Genomic DNA, 19,740 nt, shown 5'->3' on the forward strand with positions numbered 1-19,740 from the left:
CCACAGGTATAATTCACCCACTGCAAGTTCACAAGACAAGTGGCCTTTTGGAAAACAAATGAGGGCCCATTATGCTAACAAACTTCCTCCCTCTCCTGAGCATTATTGATCTGAGGATTTTCTACCCAACTTCAATTCAAGGCTGGGTAAAACTGGCTGGCTGGAGCAACCTGAGATTCTCCAGAGACTTGAACTTGTGTCATTAGCCCCATTTATGTGCTACTTGCATTCATGTGCAGCGTGGCTACGTGGACAGCAGAGCAGGGCCAGCCTTTCCATTTGTGTGTGTGTGTGTGTGTACGCGCGCGCTGTTTTGCTGCTTGAAGTGAAATGGGAAGTGCTGCCCTGCCCTGCCCTGCCCTGCCACCCCTGCCACCTGCATCACCCACCCTGCTGCCTACTCTACCAGCATTGATGCTGATTTCAGGTGAGACCTCAAGTGCTCTGCAAGATCTTGGACGACTTTGCTTAAACCTCACACAAAATCAGCAAGATCTCGCCCAAAATTAGTGCCAGTGCCATTTCTTTGCCAGTGGAATCCATGGGGGCACTGTGTGAGGAGGTGTGGCACTCCTGCAACAATGGATGTTGTTGCTCCTTCCTGCAACAATGTCTTGCTTGTGGCCGATTGCAGAGAGATTCTGCTCAAACACCCACTTGTGCAACACTCTGGGGGTTGTTGGTCTACAACTCCCATAATCTCTGATCAGGTTGGCCAGGAATGATGGGAGCTGGTGTCTTGCAACATCTGGGGTGGGGCAGAGGTTCCCTGCCCCTGGTGTAGGGGCACCCAGTTTCCCAGCTGTTCCAAATGTATGAAGTGCCTACATTGAAGGAGGTGCTTGAGTGCTGGAATTTCTCTGTAGGCCTCTGTACACAAGATGTGGTTGTTTCAGGATGGAGTCATGACATCAGGGTGGGGTGAAAAGGGTGACCCTGCTCTGTTGTCAACATGGCTAAGTCCTACATATGAATAATGTGTGAATTGGGCTATTGGGAAAACCCTTTTCAGAAACTATGTTTCCATTCTGGGACATGGTAGCTGGGTTTGTTGAGAGAACCAGTGCCTTTGCAGGACACTTGGTTGGATTGTAGACTCCTGAGAGACACAAAGGGTGGTATGCAATGTTAGTCATACTCAGTGTAAATGCACTGGGCTGGATTCAACTAACCAGTCCCACTAGCAGAAGCCCTGCACAAGGACTTCTGTTCATGCAATGGGGCTCTCTCACTGGCCTGTGTCCCCCCAAACTAGTTCAGGGGGTTGGTGTTGGGAGAATGATCAGAAGATTGTGACATCCCGTTGAAATAAATCCTCCCGTTGAAATAAATCAAATTGTTACTGGAGTTAATAGACAAAGTCCCACAGTTCTCTATCCCGATCTCACCACTACCCCACTTTCCAGTCTGCATCTAGCCTTTCCTCTTGGTGCCGCCTGAAGTAGCACAAGGTAATGTATGGCAAATAAGGCTTAAAAACACAACCCTGAGCTATTTTTAGAAATGATGGGATGAAAATGTTGCCAGTGAAATAAATAAAAGTCTTGGAGCCTTTGGCTTGGTATTAGCTTCAACTGTCAATTATGCCTAACAGCATCCTGGGGAGAATGTTGATCCAACTTATTCTTAATAAAACCCAAGGGAAGCAATTCACTCCATGAAGTTTGGAGGTCCTTTTGCCTTGTAATAGAGGGTGTCTTCCTCCTTGACACTTCTTCACCCTGATCTTATTTCCTGTAGTGTAGGGCTCCTCCAGACGACCTGTTTATTCAGCATTCATCCTGATCTGCTTGCACAAAGCTTTTGCAGTGGTTTGACCATGTCTGGCCTTTATTAAGCATTCGTTCTGACTTGTTTAGGGGCAGTTATAGGACAATGAGAATTCATCCTAATTTGATTGTAGGGTGTCATTAATTATTCATGCACCCTAGTCAATGCAATTCCTCATCACTTTCCAAATCACAGAAAGGCCAGTCTTTTTTAAAAAGTGGCTTTGTCATCCTAGGGCAGCAGAGCTCTTCAATACCACTTTGACTGCACAAAGCTAAAGTTCCAGCCTGCACCTGAATCCCTTCCACAAAATAGCGACACTCTGCAGGCATCCTTAAACCCTCTCAGGCTTGTCCCCTTGCCACAAAGTGTTCCTCCTGTCTTACATCACAGCAGGCTTGTGAAGACGGGCGGAAATACATTCCCTCTTTCTGCTTCAGCCTCTTCTTCTAGAAGCTTAAGAGGCCAATTCTCCATGCACATTTACTAATAGATTTGCTTTCACAACTTGTTATTGACTCACTTGCCTGCCTATAAACCACAGCTGATGGATTTGTGGACTTTGCTCCTTCCAGTCCTCTGGTCAGAGAACAGCTCAGTCTTGAGGCATGAAGGAAGGGATATGCCTAGCTATTTGGTGGCAGAGAGCCAACTTTGAATATTTTGAGTTATTTCCCACCATCTCTCCTATGTTTGATTTGTCTTAGTTATGAATCAGTGAAATGCAATAGCTTCAAGTGGGCAAGGGAGATCTGAGCATTGACGTATCCTTCCCTGTGAACATTACAGATGCAGCCTTAGCCTCAGGCAGGGCCTGCTGCAGCCATTTTACTGCCTGAAGCAGAGCCCAAATGGTACTCCTCCCCCGTAGGACCAACATTTTCCAATCTTGCTGCACTATTTGGACACCAATTACTGCCACCATATGTCCCCTTCATGGTGCCATCTGAAGCAAGTAACTTCACTCGGCTGCATGGCAGGGCCAGCCCTGAGGGGTGGAGGAATGGCTAGCCAATCAGGCCAATAGCTTTGTGCAAGGCAGAAATTCAACAGGCAAAGCTTCCTTAATTCCTGCACCACCATGTTGTGGGGAGAAACAATACTTGCTGAATTTCTGACTGCCATGTGGTTGCTTAAGACGGATTATTAAGATTTTGGAATGCAGAAAATTAAAAAATATATAAAAAAGAGAGAGCCATCAAATCTAGCACATGAGGAGGCCACTTTAGCTAAACTGTATAATTTAGTATATTAATAATTGGTTTTAATAATTGTATTAATTGGATAAAATTGGCATTGTTATAATAAGGCTGTTATTGGAATGATGACAAAGGATCTTCCAGGCAGCCTGTTTATTGAGCATTCATGCTGATTGGTTTGCAGGGCAAAAGCGACAAGGCTGGGTATTTATTCTTACTTGTTTGTGGAGAAGTTAGATGATGATGTGTCAAGGCAAGTGTTAAGTTGTGGGCGAACATAGCAGATGACACAGTGATTTCTCCAGAGGAGCTCTTTATTGTAAGCTGGACAGAACTGAACAGCAAACAGCTCAGCCGGCCTGCTTTTATAGGCAGCCGGCTATCAACATTGTAGCAACAACAACGCAGGGTTTCCCACCTAAAATAACTGACGTGGACCTGAGTGAAAACTATATACACAATACCCCTGCTGGCCCAGGGTGAGAACTTCAGTACATAACAGCAAATGTTTCTTTGCACTTTCCAGTGAAATTTCCCATCACTCTCCTCACCACAAAAAGCCTGGCCTTTAGGGGACGGAGGTTTGTTGCACAAGACCTCCCAATTGACTGTAATTGTATGACCTGAATTTGCCAGCATGTAGCTGAATCCCACCTGAAAACAGTGAGAGTCTGGATGTACCCATAATATTTTAATTTTATTTTATTTTGCCAGAAAAGGGTATCATCTCTAACAAACATAACAGCTCATATAGGAATCGTACACCTGCTTTCATTTTGGCATACAGCTCAGTCATTCTTGCAGGGAGCACTTGACTGCCTCTTTCCTTGTCCTCTTCATCTAAACTATCCCAGAATACATAGACTATGACTCACCCTCCAGTATAATTTACTCTGTTTGACCCCTTGGAAAGCACAGGGCAAGGAATTCCTTCCAGCAACTAGTAGATCAAGCCCATTAAAATGTTCTGCAGTTGAGAGAGCTCCGTGCCACGTGCCCTTGGTTTGGGCCCTGTGGATGAAGGAGAATCGACATCTGCCTGGAGCAATGACCAAAGGGGCAAGCATAGAACTGTGGATCTGGAAGGGGCCACAAGCGTCATCTAGTCCAACCCCCTGCAAAGCAGGATCTGTTTTGCACAGCGTGGGGCTCGAACCCACAACCCTGAGAGAATAACAATTATTTTTATATCTTAGATTTGATGCTAGTGAAACAGAAGTGCTCAGAAGGAAAAATACAAAATAGATGAAATGAGCACTCCTAACATAGCAGCCATCACTGGTTCTCTGAAAACAAACTCTTAGCCACTGAGTAATGAACACAGACACTTGCCTTTTCTTTTACTCTACCAACATAGGATAAAGAAAAGTGCTTTTTAAACAAACAAACAAACCACACACTAGATTTCGAAATACCCTTTTCTTTTGTGTATTGAAATCTAAGCAAACTGATTTCCCGGGAATAAACCTATTTTCATTATTTCTGTTCCAAATTGCCTCTGGATTTCAATCTTCTGCACCAAGTTATGTGCCTAAATGCTGCTGTATGCTATATATTTTTGGTAAACGAATCTCTTGGGTTTATGGGAAAGTACCAAAAACCAATGTCTGAGAGGAAAGTGAGGCAACTCCAAGTGACTTTCTGTATGTGATTTTTTAAAAGAATTTAACAGAGGATCTTAGGGCGCGAACAAAGAAATTGTGTAAAAGCAACCCTGGAATACCCTTCAACTTTCAAAACCTGTAGGGTTGCTGGAGGTGTCCTCTTTTGGGGGCAAACATACATATCCAGGTGGATTTTTTCATTTTAAAGGAAATGTCCATGGGGGGGGGGCTCGGGCTGCTCTGCACGCTGTGGCCACTGCCAGCCCGAGCTGGGCAAAGAGGCACATGGGCTCAGGGGCTGCCCCCGCCCCTGCCTGCCTGCCTCTTTCCCCACCTTGGGCTGTCCTCTTTTTTGCTCTTCAAGATATGGCAACCTTAAAACCAGTCAACTAAGGCAGTGTTTTTCGGCAAAGGCACACTTGTTTCATGAAAAAAAATCACGAGGCACACCACCATTAGAAAATGTTAAAAAATTTAACTCTGTGCCTATATTGACTATATATAAAGTAATTCTCTTGAATAGGAATCAAATAAACACAAAGAAAGTATTTTATAATTACTTTATTATGAAATAGTAAGTAAACAGAAATGTGAAAAATTATAAAATACTTTATTTTAAAATCTTTCGAATTTTTCAATTTTTCCCACGGCACACCAGGCAACATCTCGCGGCACACTAGTGTGCCGCGGAACAGTGGTTGAAAAACACTGAACTAAGACACTGAGAAGATGGTATGTTTACTATGGGATTTCTCCTCCAGCATTTTTAGAAGAAGCCACAAGGGAGCAGCTGATCCATATTGTGACCCAGAGCTGACCCAGGACTTTTTGCTGCTGGAGGCCTGACGGAAAATGCTGCCCCTCTGCCTCCTCCTGCTCTGAGCGCTTGCTGCCTGCCTGCTGCCTCTTCCTCCTCCTCCTCCGCTTGCACACCCTCCACCTGCTGCCACCTGCTGGTGGGTGGGCTGGCAGGCACGGGGAGGAGGGGGCGGGAGCAGCCATCAAGTGCAGGGCATACTCCATGGAGGCCAGATCTGTCGCCCCTCTCAGTTATCTGGAATCTGCCACCCTGAGGCAACTGCCTCACCTCGCCTCACTGCTGGGCCAGCCCTGATGGGACTACTGTGTGTGTGTGTGTGGGGGGGTTGACACTTCCTTTACATTAATTTTCTACCTTAAATCCCCTCCCCGCACTGCTACTTGATACCAAAGGTACAAAAGATACCATTTCCTGCAACGATGCGTTCAGCAAATAACAGCTGGGGGGGGGGGAGTTTTCCATGGAGCAACACTGCCAAGATGGAAGAGCGACTTCTCCTCTGGGTGCACCACAGACCCAACCTAGACTCCTCATCAGAGCATCTAGATCAGGCTTCCTCAACCTCGGCCCTCCAGATGTTTTTGGCCTACAACTCCCACGATCCCTAGCTAGCAGGACCAGTGGTCAGGGATGATGGGAATTGTAGTCTCAAAACATCTGGAGGGCCAAGGCTGAGGAAGGCTGATCTAGATAGATATATTCAGTGCTTTTTTCTGGGGGGACACAAGGGGAAGCATACCCCTAAACATTTTGTGATCTAAGTTTGGCCTCATTGAGGGGCAGTATTTCAATATGAGCAGGAAAGTGAGAGTACCCCTAAACATTTTTAAAGGAAAAAAAGCACTGGATATATTGATCAGTGGCAGCCGGTGTAGTGTCAGAAACGTGCCCCCCCCCCCCCTGGGCCCAGCAGAAGGTTCAGAATTGGAAACTGAGCTGAGTGAACGAGAGGCTGACTCTGCAGATGAGGGAGAACTGCTAGATTCAAGACAGGACAGCCCCGGCCCCCTTCTTCCCAGGGAAGAGGAAAAAGCAGTTAGCTCACAAGGAGTGGAAGAGTTGGAAGCCGGCCAAAGTCTTGCCACACAAGCATCAGATAAGCTAGAGGCTGAGCCTGTCTCTTCTTCTGGGGAAAAGGCAGGCCAAATGACCAGTCCTCACATGAGGAGATGGGAGGAGGAGGAAGGCAGGGTTCTGGCGTCCTTCCTGGTGGGGGAGGGATTCTGATTTAGACTGAGCAACTCCTTTGCTGAGAGAGACCAGATATGTTTTTTGCTGTGGATATGTTTTTTTCTTTGTAAATAAATGCAAAAAGCTTATGAAGACTCATTACTGCTTATCTGACTGGTTGCATGCCAGGCATCATTAGATGTGGTGGGCCAGTGGCAAGGAGGCTGGCGTGGTGCACACTCACTGGCAAGAGCTCCCACTCTACTGGGTGGCCTGCACCACCTCAAGCTCCTTGCTGCTTCCCACTCTCCTTCCCAGCAAGGAGCAGGGACTCACCACTCGGGAGGTCAGGTGACTACTGCCACACCCCCATGCCGTCTGCAGATATATAGGCAGATATAGGCAGATATATAGATAAGGAAAGTGCGCCAGGAGACACAAGCATGTAGTAAACAAATTCAAGGCCCAGGCTACTGGCCATAACACATCAGTATGTACTCAATTACATAAATTGTTATGTCCTAAGTGGTGGGATTTATGCTCTCACTTTAAATTTGATCACTTTGGCTAGACTACTTAATGGAGGAGAATGGAAGACTTTATAGCATCCCATATAAGAAGAATGAATAGCAAAAACTGTAGATATGCTTGGAGTTGAACCAGGAAAAAATGGGCTTGATTGGGTTTGTCTGTTTTGGGATAGTCTCCAGAAAAACAATGGAGGAGAACAGGGTCTTCCCCAGGGCTGAATGAACATGTCCCTGCTCATATTTGCCACCCTGTTCACAGCCCAACTGCTCTGGGCGTTGCTCCCCTGAATTAGAGAGGTCTGTCCAATGGAGAAATCCCATGTAGCAGAATGCTCGATTCCTGGCATCTCTGGATATCTCTCAGTTATTTGGCTAAGTTGATTTCATTTAGCTGAGTATTAGAAACATACACTTGATTTGAGTTGAAAAATGATTTTCATTGATGTCACCTACAAATGCAGCAGTATAAACTGCATATTATGTATCTTCTGTAACTGCCCTGTTAATGATGCATGTCTTCGAAATAATATGTGTAAGCCAGAAGGAAGAATTCAGCAGCAGGAACTGTGGTGATAGAAATCCCCCCCCTTTGGGGAGATCCCCCCCCCCCGTCTCAGCTCTGGGAATTAATAGGAACAGAAGTATTTTTAGATGAGAAGACATTACTAAAAATATAATCTCGGAGTGGAACTACACATTCTGTGTTGTTCAATGATTCTTTTTTTGGACCTCTATATTCAGCTGCCAAAGCTGCAGTTTGAAGCAGAAAAGCACCGGGGGGCGGGGGGCGGGCGAGGGGCTAGCTTGGCTATTGCAGGAATTAGAAGGTGGCCCAGGCCTCTGCCCCCAAGCACATAACAGTATTTTTTTCTGCTGAAATTTCCCCCTTCAAACTTTCCATTTTTGTTTTTTGTTTTGCAATGTAGGAGAAAGCAATATGAAGGAAACACATTTAAGCAGAAAAAACAACACGGGGTGTGTGTGTGTGTGACTCAAGAAGACCCTCTCTGCTCACATCAGGGGGGGACTTCAAATGGCAGTCTCAGCAGCTATGTTGTCTAAAAGAGGGGGAGCCCCTCCAGAAATCATGAAACTATACATAATTGCTTGAATCCATAGAGATCTTTCTTGTGTGAGCAGGAATGTACTTCCATCTGCACAAATCTCTCCAGTTTCTCCATTCTGCTGCAACCTCTGTTCCATTCCAGACAATGGGAGCTGGGGCTCATTTGGACTTGTAGGAAAGAAGTCAGGGAGTCCAACAGGATGGGGAGCCAGATTTGAGGACAGGCAAACCAGCTATTTCAGGTTTTGTCTCCATCCTGCTCCCTGCTGACTTGCACAAGGGGTAGCCCTGAGACTAAGGAGGAAGACCCTTCAACATTCATCAGGTGGAAACAGGGACGTTCTATTCCACACCAATATCACTGCTAGTTGGTTGCCTTTATTGATTCGGGCTCTACCCCCCCCCTCCCGGCTTCTCTAAATGCAATACATAAATGCAAAAAAATTCTGTGCTTAAAATACTGCCATTCTGTGTGTTTCCTTTAATAACCTTTGCACTTGACCAGGAGGAAATGCTCAGAAGTGATGCTGATGTAGAATAGCATGTGCCTATTTTCATCAGAGGAATGTTGGAGGGTATGAGAAGCTGCCAGACAGAGCCATTGCCTGGACTGGTTATAAGTAAGAAGGCAGTTCAGTTGGGTGGGGGGCTAGGTGAGGGCAGGCGAGATTAGTAGGGTAGCACCCTATTCCCCCCCCCAATAGACTAGTCTCCACTGATCCATCTTTTAGTGAGGTGGGTGGGACTTGGTCTTTATTAATTTGTAGCTGGATGAGTATTTTATATATCTTGTAATGCTAGCATTTTAAATGTTTATTTGGTTTTAAATTGTTTTTATATGCTATGCTTTATTTTTGTCAAGACACTTAGAAAATCCTTACTGTAAAAAGTGACTGATAAATGCAATGATAATCAATCAATCATTCAATCAATCAATCAATCAATCAATCAATCCAGATCATCACGAGTAGCTTTGGGCAGGGGCACAACAAGAGCTTTATATAATGGGGGTGGGCGGTTTGAAGGAACCAGAAAATCCCCATTGCACAAGTGAAGTTCTGCTCAATCTGCTCTGGATCCAACCCATGTTTTCAAGGATGGGGAACCTGATGCCCTTCAGATGTTGCTGGGCTCCAGCTCCCATCAACCTCAGCCAGTGTGGCCAAAGGTGAGGGTTGGGGATGATGGGATTGAGAGTCCAGCAACATATGGAGGTTCTCGGTTCTCTGCCCTTTCAATATATCATCCCACCCTCAGCACCAATTCTCACATCTCAGGAACTCTTGACACCCTTTGCTCACTTACGAAGCTCTGAGCCAGTCATCCTCTCTCAGACCAGCCTTCCTCAGACTGGTGCCGGCCAGATGGTTTGGACCACAATTTCTACCTGCTGGAGTTGATGGGAATTGGACTCCTCCAAAGTCTGGAGGGCACCAGGTCGGGGAAGCCTGTCTCCAGCCAAGCTTATTGTAAGACTAAATCAGGGCAACCCGATTTAACAAAATATAGATAACAATTCTCTCCCTATCTGCAATCTCTCGATACCAACATTTACACCAATGTACCAAGTCAAAACTTTCTATTTTCTGTTTATTGCTAAGAAATGTACAGATAATCTCCAAGTGGTACTGTTCCCTCCCTACTCCTGACTTTTCTTTTGTTTACATCATATTTCTGTATTACACTTTTATGAACTTTTTATGCCTCCTGATGAGTTGTAAACTATGTTGTATGATTATTTTAAATCATTGTATTTTCTTAAAATCAATATAATTACTTTAAGAACAAAAACAAATACAGGACAACCCCATGTAGATTCCGAGTTCCTGACCTCAGAGGAAGGGTGGGATGCAGAAGTGACAAATAAACCCAGAAACTTGTTCTCCTGTTACCTGACTGCTATCCATAGGCACTGGCCTTTGAGAAAACAACTGCCTTCATTAGAACAAATGTCTAGCATGAGGTTCTTGTGTGTCATTAATGGAGAGGTCAAGTTATACTTGGGTGGATGCACATATCTGAGTGGATTCTAATGCTGTGCATTAGGAATGTGTGCCTTTTGCTTGGGGTGAGAATACCGCGGGGCTTGTTTCTGACTCTCTCTTAGACAATTACACTGTAAAACTCAGGTGGGCAACTGGAGAGCAGCCCTGACCGCATATTACCTGGCCCAGGATGCCTCCTGAAGCTGCTTCATTCTTCCATTCCATTGGTGTCCCTTCTTTTCTTCTCCTTCCTGGCTTGTTTGTCTGGCTTTTAAAAGTGGCTCCCACCCCCCTCTTCAATTAGAAGTGCAGTATTTTATTTGATAAAAGTAGGTTTTTTTATTTGAAAACCCCCATTTCCCCCCAGTTGTGTGGCTTGAGGAAAAAGACGTTTCCTTGGCAGGGATGTAAGGACACTTGTAATGTGGAATTATTTATGATAATTACAGTTAATCAATAGATAGATACTGTGGTACCTCAGGTTAAGAACTTAATTTGTTCTGGAGGTCTATTCTTAACCTGAAACTGTTCTTAACTTGAGGCACCACTTTAGCTAATAGGGCCTCCCGCTGCCGCTGCACCGCCGGAGCACGATTTCTGTTCTCATCCTGAAGCAAAGTTCTTAACCCGAGGTACTGTAACCTGAAGCGTCTGTAACCTGAAGCGTCTGTAACCTGAAGCGTCTGTAAGCCAAGGTACCTCTGTAATGGTAAAAGATGCGACAAACTTAAATTTAAGTATGGAATCCATGGAGGGAGGGAAGGAGGTCCAAGGTTCAAAAGAAGATTGTAACTGAATGTTTGAAAAGTTTATTTTATATGTATAAAATAATTTAAAACCTAATAAAATAAACAAAGAAACAAACAAACAAACAAATAAATAAATAAGAAAAAAGACGTTTCTTCCCCATGCAGCTGAGAACATATGAGCAGGCTTCTGGTGTGTGTGTGTGTGTGTGTGTGCGCGCACTTCTCAGAAAGGAAGTAGCTTTCACTTGCTTTCTAGAGGAGTGGCTGTATTGGTCACAGGGGAAGGGGCATTGCTAAGTGGCAGAAGGTCCCAGACACAACCCTAGGAGTGCCTGCTTCTGTCAGTCAGGGTCGACAGTGCAGAGCTCGATGGACCATCCATGTGAGGCAGCTTCCTGTGTCCCTATGGTGTGTTGTACTTAAAAAAATAAATCCCTTGGGTAACATCCAGTTGCGACAACTGACTTTCACAACAACCTTCCGCTTGCACAAATGGGACTTAGCCATTCTCTCCTCACGCTGAAGGAGAACCAAGGAATCTTGCTTAGGACTGATTTTGCCACTGAAAGGAACTGAAATAATAGAATCATAGAATTGTTGGGTTGGAATAAATGCCATGGGCCATCTAGTCCAACCCCCTGCAATGCAACTGGGGTGGGGAAAGCAGTGGGTCTTCAAGACCTTCATCTTTAGGATATGCCTGGGGGAGGTGGTGGGCAATTTTCCTGGGGAAAGAAAAGCAGGCCTTAAGGGTTCTGTATGTATTAGAGACAGCGTGGGATTTAGGGCAGTGTGGGCGGTTGTCCTGCACAGGGCACTGAGCTGGGGGGGGGGGAGGCTGCAAAATTGAGATGATCCATCAGCAAAATTTTGGCCTTGCACGGGGCTCCATATTAGGAAAGATTACCAAAGTCCCTGGAGAGAGAGAGAGAGACAGAGAGAGAGTTAAATTTTGTTTATATACTTGAATATTTATGACCTGCTCTCCTAAAATAAATCAAGGCACCTTAAAGCATAAAATACAAAAAAATCAACCGAGATCTTTAAAATATAATAAAAAACATTCATAAACAGCATTAGATACTGGTTGCTAAAGGTTGCCATCCTAGACTACAATTCACTAACTACTGGTCATGCTGCTACCTTCTGGGAGGAGCTAGTAGCTCCAGCGGAGCAGAGCCCCTTTGCCACAGCAACCTGGCGCCCACTTCCAGTCTTGCCACGTCAGCGTAGCCATCCTGAGCAGTGATGGATTCCTCCAGATTGGAAGAAGGGGCTTCCATGTTGTTGCACTCGGGTGGTGGTCCCTCTCCCCCTGAGAACATGCCAAAGCCTTCATTCCTAGAAAGGAGGCCCTCAATTCTTGCACATGCCCAAGAATTTTCCCCTCGTCTGACAGCGATGGAAATGAGTGTTGCTAAAGAACTTGCACTTGAAAAGTAAACTGTCTTCTGAAAGTCTGGAGGTATGAATGGTGTCCCTTAGGAAGCAACAGGGTGATGTAGGGGAGAGCCTCGTGACAGATTATCAAATGACAGAGATGATCATTCTGCATCAAGACATCTGAACTAAGCAACTTTCTCTTTGACGGATTGAACAGCTCCCTTTCTGTCCCCTTGCCGCTGTATATAACACAGCGAAAGGACAATCTGTCATCCCCCCCCCGATGTGTTTCATATACATATTTAATATATTTTGCTGTTCGGCGATATATTAGACTATATTACTTAGCCATAAAAATCTCCAGGAGACATGCTCGTCACTGGTTTGGAAAATTACATTAGCAATATATATTCCATCTGTGTAGCGACTTGGCCCATTACAAATTTATGCCCTTAATAAATTTTGTTCTTGAAACGGAACTGGTTTCATAGGGGAGGCTTGAAGGAGTGGGGGGAGGGGCAAGGGGAATTCTGATCTCCGAACAATAAGCCAATAAATATTAAGTGTGCCTCTCAAGTTTGCTAATAAAACAAATTGATTATGCATTTGCCACCTTAATTCTTTATCAGAGCAAATGCTAATTGGTTTCTTGAAGAGTGACAAAACTTCTCATTATTTTTTTCAGTTTTCAATCTCTTCCTCCATTGCAAATTAGTTCATTAGAAACATACATCTATTATTTATTGGTTTAATTTCCAAATATTGCCATGATAACCAGGCCTAATGTGGAATTCTCAGGTCGGTTTAGAAACCTGCCAACGATTTCATTAGCAGGGCTAATTAATTAAAGATGAAGGGAAAAATAGTTCTCTCTTAAGAGAGACGGAAAGGAGGGGATAGGGAAAGGCAGTGTCAATGAAAAATCTTAATTGTGTGACATATTAAACTTCAGTCTAATGCAGGTTTCATTCTTTGTCCAATTACATTTAAAAAACCCAGATTTTCAGTGGCTAAAAGCAGCCAGCAGGAACAAGGTGTATAGTAGTGAAGATGAGCAACACCTAAGGGTTTCACACAATGGCACACAACAGATTTTAACTGAATTAAGAGTCATTCTCTTTTCATAGGGAATTCTGAGAATTGAAGTTCGTCACTGAGGGCTGTGGATCTCCAGGAGGGAATTCTCACCACTTCATTCAACTACATTTCCCAAGATTCCTTGGTGAAAGCGATGACATTTAACGTGTTGTAAATCTGTCTGTTATACTTCTGTGGAGTAAATAAGGCCTGAGCTAAGATGTTTAAAAATAATTTACTTGTTTTATTTCTAAAAACACACACACAAAGCAAAATCCCAGTCTGGACTTCCCATTTAAAGAAGGCAGCCTCCACAACTTAGAAGACTGAGGTATCTGGTAAGATTATGGGAGACAGCTAGGTACAAAAGGGTTCAGGGGAAAAGAATAATGTCAGAGAGAAATCCTGATTAGTTTTACTAATGCAAAACACTCATTTTGATTTGTTTTTATTCTCACCGCCACAGCATCCTACAAATATTACTTTGTGTGTCTGCTTTCCAACACAACGTGCCCTTTTAAAGCCAGAAATGTGAAACTGACTAAAGTCTTCCCCTGCTATAAAAAAAAAAAAAGGTAAAAAGGGAAGGGACCCCTGGATGGTTAAGTCCAGTCAAAGGCGACTGGGGTTGCGGCGCTCATCTTGCTTTCAGGCCGAGAGAGCCGGCGTTTGTCCACAGACAACTTTCCGGATCGTGACTAAACTGCTTCTGGTGCAACGGAACACCATGATGGAAACCAGAGCGCATGGAAATGCTGTTTACCTTCCCACCGCAGCAGTATCTATTTACCGGTATCTACTTGCACTGGTACGCTTTCAAACTGTTAGGTTGGCAGTTCCAACTCCATAGGCAACCATAGTATTGCAAGCCACCCCGGTTTCTGAGAGGTGTGAGATTCCAGGGGTTCCAGGTGCGCTCCTTTAGGAATAAGGCACAGCAGAGACCACAGTCTTCCCTTGATATAAATTTCATAAATGTCCATAGCCAATGCTATTTTTTTCTAGAAAGAGGTGTCAGAACTCTCCATGAACGCTTCCCTTGTTCTCTTATAATGGCAATGGTGCCCACCTGAGAGGGGCCAGAATTGAGTTCCAGCAAATTCCGGCTGCATATAAGCCCTGTCGATAGCAAGACACTAGTGAAACTGATAAGGCCTGGATCTTCTGCATGCAAATTGTATTCTCTACCAATGAGCTATAGCAGTTCATTCGAATGCAGCTGATTGTTGTGGCAAGGGCAATCTGGGAGAAGACCTTGCAAGAGGGGTTATTCCAGCTGCTGAGCCCCCCATGCACCTGGCTAGCCAGCAAACAAGACAGGTTAATGTTCTTGCCTATGGCCAGGAAGAGAGAGGGTCAGTTAGGGGATAGTGGGGGGTGGGGGGTGGGGAGAACTGCTCCAAGGACATGTTGTTTGCTTTGGGGTGAACTGATGTTACTTTAAACAGCGCCCCCACCACCACCCTTGAGCCATTGTGAACAAACAACAAATAACACAAAACACTCCAAATCGCCATCATTTTCCTTCCCCGAAAACTGATGCTATATGATGCTGTTCTTCCAAAGCTTCCTAGTGCTTGGATCAATAACTGAAATCCAGTGAGTCAGGGAGGTCTGGGGGTGGGATAGTTCTTCTTTAAGTCTGAATACCAATATTCACAACCAAATACTGAGCCTGGATACAGTTCTGGGGCAGATCCCCAGGAATCTCTGGCTGAGATTAAGCCCCACATTTTATTTATTCCTGGGGTGGGCAGGTGATTTGAAGCTTTAATCTTTAACATTTCAGATAAAAGATAAATCTGGAGGGACCCCCTTTTTTTTAATTCCAGCATATCACAAAATGAGCAATGAATAAAACTTTAACTGGTGCAGGGAGAGGGCTTATTTATGAGTTTCAGCTGAAATTTGCTCGGCGAGGACCCAGAGGGGGAAATTGGCACTGCATACAGATGAGACTCCAGTTTGGCTTGATGGAGACAGGACTATAAATTGCAACTGCCAGACCCTCTTCTCTCCTCCCTTTCCCAGTTCTGCATTTATTTTACATTTTATATCATTTTATTTTTTCCTCTTATTTGCACCAATGTTATTGATTCCCAAAGGAAATTAAAATTCCTGGAGTCTCCAAGTGACTCCATCATTTTCCATGTGGGGATTTTAAGCATCCTCAAAGGGGCTGGTGGTAAATCTACACCTTTTGTACACAGCAATGTAGGCATTTTCCAGAGATTTTGGTGTGGGTCGTTCATTCTATCTGAGCTTACAGTGCTTGAGATATAAAATGCACACAGACTACGGGAGAGAAAATTCCCAGAAACATTGTAATACTTCTTGCTATGTGTCTGGACTGGAGATTGTGTAAAAGATTGTGCTTTGTGGTCTCTTTCCATAAGCAATAGCTTTTATAGGGTAAATTTTCTTGGGAAGAAAAAGCATTGGAGATTTATAGTGTCTTTGTAGTCATTTGTTTACTTACAAGCGTACAAGCTGAGCCGGCAATTTGAGGACACAGAGGCAGGTGGAGGCAGTAGCAGCACTTCGAAATCTAATCACACCGGCAGTGGCGTAGTGTGGGTTGTCAGCACCTGGGGCAAGGCAAGTAATTTGCGCCCCCTAACCTGTGGATTTGCGCCCCCTAACCCGTGGATTTGTGCCCCCTAACCCTAACCCCCAGATGTTGCGCCCGGTGCGGCCGGCCCCCCCTGCACCCCCCACGCTACGCCACTGCACACCGGTTCTCCCCCTACTCTACCAGACAAAGCAAAATTAATTTCACTAATTTTGCCCCACTTCAAACTCATTTGGACCATTTCAGACCACAGTGGGGTGATCCCATGACTGAATACAACCCATGGAAAAGAAAGGCACTCAGCGCCAGCAGATCAAGGCTGGGCTGCAAACTGATCTGTTTATTGAGCATTTGTCCTGATTTGTTCGCAGAAAAAATTCACAGAGGTTATATGACACTGAACATTCATTCTGATCTGTTTGTGTAGTTGCCATAATAACATGCAGTTCCCTGTCATTTTTCTTACCACAACAATTTGGGGGTTTGGGGGGTTTGTCAGAGCAGAACCCTCAGAGCTGATTGCACTTTAGCTCGGTCCTTGGAGACAGAGCTGGCATCAGAATAATCCTCTCCCAGGGCTCAGTGGGAGAGCATTGGATTTGCATGCAGAAGATCCCAGATTCAATATCCGGCAGGGGTGCCAACTTGAATAAAATATTGCAGGGGCACAGGTAAGCCCCACCCCACATAATGAATCACATGAAGCAGTGCACCATTTGAATGGAAATGTCCATCAACTTGGTGGGGGCCTGGTCCCCTCAAATATTTTATTGTGGTAGCCGAAGCCCCCATAGCCCCTAGGAGTTGGCTCCTATGATCCCTGGCATCTCTAGGTAGGGCTGAGAACAGACCCTGCAGAGAAGCTGCCAGTTAGGGTGGGTAGTACTGAGCCAGATGGAGCAGTGGTCCGACTAGGTGTAAGGCTGCTTCATATGTTCTTCTTATGGGTGTCAAGTCCACTTAACTGCACAACATAAATTTGCCCGCATATGATTGAATCAAAATAGTGACAGTCTGGAAGCAGCCTGGAACAGATCTACTGGAAAGTATCTACCATGTTAATAACTGCCCCTGGAGCAGTTCCCTGACTCTTAAATCGCCCTCACTCTCCACTGGTATTAGTTAGAGGGGTAGACTTGGGTTCTGAATGGCCAAATAATATTTGGTCAATTGAACGATCAGTTGTTGTTGTTGTTTAGTCATTTAGTCGTGTCTGAACACCCACCAATATTTAATAATCAACAAATTTGATACTTAATGCTAATTACAAAGCCTGTTGTTGCGAAGTGGTAACATTTATTTTTAGAATTCAAAATCTATCAATCAGTTTGTAATTATTATTCTATATACTGATATTATCCAATTTGCTAAAAGCAAGCTTTCTGAGTGTGAATTCCTTTGAGGCTGGGCTCCCCTTTGGCCCGGACAAGAGGCTCCAGATGGTGCAAAGGGCTGCGGCTGGACTGTTGATGGGGACAGACCTTCACCAGCTCATAGCTCTGGTGCTCAACAGCCTGCAATGGCTGCCCACCTGCTGCCAGGCCAGGCTCAAGGTTCCTGTATGATTTACAAGGCCCTTAACAACTTGGGTGCAGCATTCCTTATATCCCTGCCTGATCACTGAGATCTTCAGGGAGTGACAAAGACCTTTTGATTAAAGCAGGTATTTGAAGGAAGTTTTCTGTTTTTATTATTAATTTTATCCACTGCATGCTTCCTGTAATGTTTATATGAACTGCTTAGCAACTTTGTTAAAAAAAGAAGCAGCAGAGAGTAAATGCACCCTTTTTTTAAAAAGAGCTGTTTCACAGTGGAACAGTCTCCCTTGGGAGGTTGGGGGGGGAGAAAAGAAATTTAGCTGTATATAAATAACAGGTAGGTGGGCTCTAGGATCCTGTCAGAATCCTCATGCCTCCTTCCTGGAGCTGCGTAAGCACTTGCCGGGCTTTGAGAAGGCACCCTCCTCAGTTGTGTGCCTGGTGCAACCGCACTGCTTGCACTGCCCCAAATCCATCTCTGGAATTTGTCTAATCATCTTTTAAAGAAGTGAAAACTGCATCTTGAATGGTGTGTGCAGGAAGCAATTGGGCCCAGGTGTTCTGTATGTATTAGTCTATAAGGTGAGTGAGCTCTTGGGGCAGAACTTCAGGATGCAGAACTTACCAGACCCAGGCTTCTTATCTCATCCACCTTTTGCAAACTGGCACAAGGCCTTTAAGTTGCAGCACATTTTCACAGGACTGGCTGAATTGAGCTGTGACACAGCTACAGTTAGAATTTCTTATGATCTCAGGCAACCAATTCAATCTTGGCTTTAACCTTCAGTTCTGTTCTCTCCAGAGACCTCCTTGGAGAAAGGCACAGGGAGAGAATGACAAGGGGAGAGATGGGCAGATGGAGATGGCAGTGAATAAACAAATGCTTCTCCCACTTGCCTTCTTCACGCCGCCGCCCCGTTTCTCTCCTTTCTTCTCCCCTTTCCCCCTTTTTTCTTCCCCGTGTTGCCGCCACTGATCTATGCTAATCAAAGCCCTTTGATCACCAGCAGCCTCCTTTGGGGCATCGAGTGGATTGTCACTTCCAATCTTCTCCCCTCCCCGTATCAAAGGAGCCTTCTGTGCTGCTACTGGGGAGGATGGAAGAGATGGTTTGAGGAGGGAGGTGGAGGCAGAGGCACCTTCTTTGAAATGAGAATCTCTCCCTGTGCTAACACTGTGGCTCTCCTGGGTGTCGGCAGCAGCGCAGGAGTCCGTATGCACAGGAGTGCTGCCCTGTGGGGGGAACGGCTGAGGTGCAGGTGCTGGCAGGCTTCTCCGGGGATGCCTCAGTCTGGTTCCATGATCAGGAGAAGGAGTGGCCTAGCAATCCCTCTGGAGTCAAGTGGGTGTAACAAGATCTCTGTGTCTCACAAGAGGACCAGAACAAACAAAGAATGATTAACATTACCACTTAAGAAGCCAAATGTTTTAGAGTCACCCAACCCAAACTGCTGCTGGTTACCTGGCAACAGTGAATTTATTGAATAAATGAATAAAAGATATCAGTTAACTGTTGCTGGCTAAATGGCAGTATTTCCATCGATCAGAGTCCACGTTGGCTTTCTCCTTTCTCCTTGCTCCTGCATCGGCTTTCTCTGCTTCTTCTCTCTCGCTGCTCCCACAGCTTCCTCAGATCTCTTTGAGACCAATCTGGAGGGCAATAGGTTCCTCATTCCTAGTCACAGGGAAGAGTGGGCAGAGAAATTATTATTTTTATTTTTACTCTTCCATTGTTTCCCATGACTGGCAGATGCCAACCAAATATTATTTATTATTTTTTTATACTCCCCTCTGAAGATCACGGGGTGGTCCATGACATCAAAATACAAAGTGAGAACACAAAATACACAGCAAATGACAACAAAAACAACCAAACCAATACGCTTCCCCCTTCTAGAAACACATTTTAAAGGCCATAGATTGGTTGATCAGCCAAAGGTCTGGTTATAGAGAAACTTTTTGCCTGGCGCCTACAGAGATGTAATGAAGGCACCAGGCAAGCCTCCTTAGAGAGATTATTTCACAAATGGGGAGTCACCACAGAAAAGGCTCGTTCTCATGTTGCTACCCTCCAGACTTGACATGGAGGGGACACATGAAGAAGGGCCTCAGAGGATGGCAAAGACGGGGTGGTTATGGCAGGTGGTGTGGGGTAAGATCTAAATATGAGTCTCAGTTTTAGGTAGTTAGAAAGGCTTGGTCCTCAAACCCAAATGTGAACTTTTTGGCAGTAGATGGGTCTTCTCCCAATTCCACAAGCACAGTTTTAACCCAGGA

The sequence above is a fragment of the Podarcis liolepis genome (assembly GCF_965112155.1).
Source record: "Podarcis liolepis genome assembly, chromosome: 2".
In the NCBI taxonomy this organism is placed as follows: domain Eukaryota; kingdom Metazoa; phylum Chordata; class Lepidosauria; order Squamata; family Lacertidae; genus Podarcis; species Podarcis liolepis.